Raw genomic sequence first — 3,081 nt, 5'->3', positions numbered from 1 at the left:
ACCCTTGATCATGCCCTACCAGGCCTCCCACACCCTCCTCACCACCAATTTGGATCACTTGTTATTCCCTTGTCCCTGGGCTTGTTAACACCACTTCCTTTCCCCTCACCTTCCCCTCTCCCATGTCCCCTGGAATTATCGGGGCCTAAATTTTGTAAGCATTTTTTAAAGGTATGTCCTATATCGATTTAGCAGAACCAATTTAATGTAAGCAGTGGGCTTACAAACTCAATTCATACGTCACAATAATCATTTATATCACATATTATATCAATAACAATAGGAAGAAAATATCAATATAATATTAGCACAGCCAGATCCTAAGCAAGATTCTTAAAATATATATTCAATCCTTTCTTATCTAAATGATCTCATTCATATGTAATATGGCCTCTGAGTGCATCAAGTCAGGGCCAAGCCTTCTGCCAGCCATTTTGACTAAGCAGCATGGCCTTAGACTTAGCAGTTCAAGAATGATTCTCCCATTGAGTTCAAAATTTATATTTATCACATTCATTTTCATCATTTCAGACAGGTATAACCAAAGACAGCTTCTAGAAATCAAAACCTTCACTTCCCACATCCTTTCCAGAAAACAATGGAGTAAACAATGTGTCTCTATCTGACCCAATGACCAAACGAACATACCGCATGTATTCGTGTGTAAGCCGTGTTTTTCAGCACATTTTTAATGCCATTTTTGTGGTAAAATTAAGTGCCTCAGCTGATACCCAGGTCAGATTATACTCGAGGATATTTATAGCCCTTCCACTTTTTACTCTAATATTGATTTTTTTCTATTATTATTTTTAATACTTTTGTCTCCTGCTATTTCTTTCTTTAGTACCTAACCTTTTATTTCATAGCTCTTTGGTCTTTCTTTTTTTCTTGTCTTCTTGTCAATCCCCTTCTTTCATTTTAATCCTCATGAAACCAAAGGCTGACATTACTCTTACATTTTTTTCCCCTCACAAGTAGTCAGCCTTTCCTCTGTGATTAAAAAACAACTGAAACTTTAGGCTAATTTCCTTTTTTAAAGTACCAATTAATATTACCCAATGACTTCTTATTTTGTTTCCATTTTGCTCCCTTCTCTAACACTTCCTCTTCCACTCTTTGATCTTCTCCCTAACACTTACACTAACACTCTCTCTCACATACTTAATATAAAGTGTCTATCTACCCCTCCTGCACTGCACCTCCTAACAAAGCCGCAAGCTCCTATAGAGTCCCACAACCTTAACACTGTTAATAGCTAAACCAAGATGTCAAGGAAGCAAAGAAAATACAAGTTCACCAACCAAAATAAGCCAGCAAGAGAAGCATACATAAATAACCATACTCTAGCCAGACCTAAAAAATCATATCGATGTGATAAGGGGGAGGGCAGAGTGTAGACCCATCTTTAGACATTTGGATATCCCCTTACAGAAGGAACACAAGTAAGAGAAGAACCAGGCAGGGTGCAGTATAGCACCAATGAAATATACAGTTTTGTCTAGTTCTTTAATACTCCCCCCGCCCCCACACTGTCATGACCCCAATTCTACTTCACAAATCCAGCTATATCAGAGCATGCACACTGGTTACAGACAAGATTTCACAACACAGGGAATCCAGGACAGATAAACTTCTCAGAGCCAATAATGAGAGTAGCAATACCAGGAGCGCAAAGGGAAGGTGGGGGCAGGGGAGAACCGATCACAATGTTTGGCATATAATCCACCCCACCACCCCTGCCCCAGGGGAATGGACAACATAAAAGTAGGTGAAGGGAGACAGTTGTCAGTATAAGGCATGAAGAAAATAATAATTTATAGATTAACAAGGGATCATAGGGGGGGTGGGGGTGGAGAGGGGGAAATTAGCTGATATCAAGGGCTCAAGTAGAAAGAAAATGGTTTCTAAATGATCAAGGCAACATATGTACAAATGTGCTTGACACAATGGATGGATGTATGGATTGTGATAAGAGCTTTAAGAGTCCCCAATAACATGATTTTTATTAAAAAGAAGAAATGAAAAAATGAATTACCAATTTTATATGGGTAGGCAAAATACCTAGAATGAGCAAAGACTTGTTTAAAAAGAAAAACAAAGTCGGAGGCCTTGTACTACCTGACCTAGAAACCACAGTAACCTAACCAGCCTGATACTGGTACAAGGAGAGATACATAGACCAATGGATCCAAACAGAAAACACAAACATAAATGCTTCAACCTACAGGAAGCTAATCTTCCACAAAGGACCTAGAAATATCCTGAGTTGAACAGAGGGACAAGACAACCTCTTTAATAAATGGTGTTGGACAAACTAAATTTCCATATTTAGAAGAATAAAACAATACCCATATCTCTACCCATGCCCTCCAAATGAGTTCAAGATGCATTAAAAACAAAACAAACAAAAAACCAAAAGAACTAAATGTAAAACCCAGAGCTCTCAGGATCATCAATAAGAAAGCTGGAAAAAACATAAGGACCCTATTGTAGGGCATACCTGGACTACCAAGTATAATAAAGAAGCATACACAACAGAAGATAAAATACATGACTGGGACATCTTGAAAATACAACATTTATGGACAATAAGAGACTTCATCAAAAGAGTAAGACGAGAGCCCAGATTGGCCAAGAATTGTTTTACCATGACACATTGGAGCAGGGTCTAATTTCCAAAATCTACAGAACTCTGCAACAGCTAAATAAGAAAATAACAGGTTACTCAAGTCAGAAGTGGGAAAGAGACATGAATAGACACTTCACTCATAATGAAGTAAAAAAGTTAATAAACACTTCAGAAAATGCTCACAAATTAAAACCACAGTCTGATACCTTATTACATCCATAATGGTAGCTCAATTAAAAGCAAAACAGAAAACAACAAATGCTGGAGAGATTGTGGAGAGAATGGAAATGTAAACACTGATGGTGGACTTGTCGATCAATACAACCACTATGGAAAATGACATGGTGATAGGTAAAGCAACTGAGACTTGAAGTCCCCTATGAGTCAGCAATACCACTATTAGGCATATACCTCAAAGAAATAAGAGACAAAACATGAGTGGATGTAAGATC

Source organism: Echinops telfairi, unplaced genomic scaffold (assembly GCF_000313985.2).
Source record: "Echinops telfairi isolate 266 unplaced genomic scaffold, ASM31398v2 ScPeMD7_5868;HRSCAF=6743_0, whole genome shotgun sequence".
Classification (NCBI taxonomy): Eukaryota; Metazoa; Chordata; class Mammalia; order Afrosoricida; family Tenrecidae; genus Echinops; species Echinops telfairi.
This window is presented reverse-complemented; position numbering follows the sequence as displayed.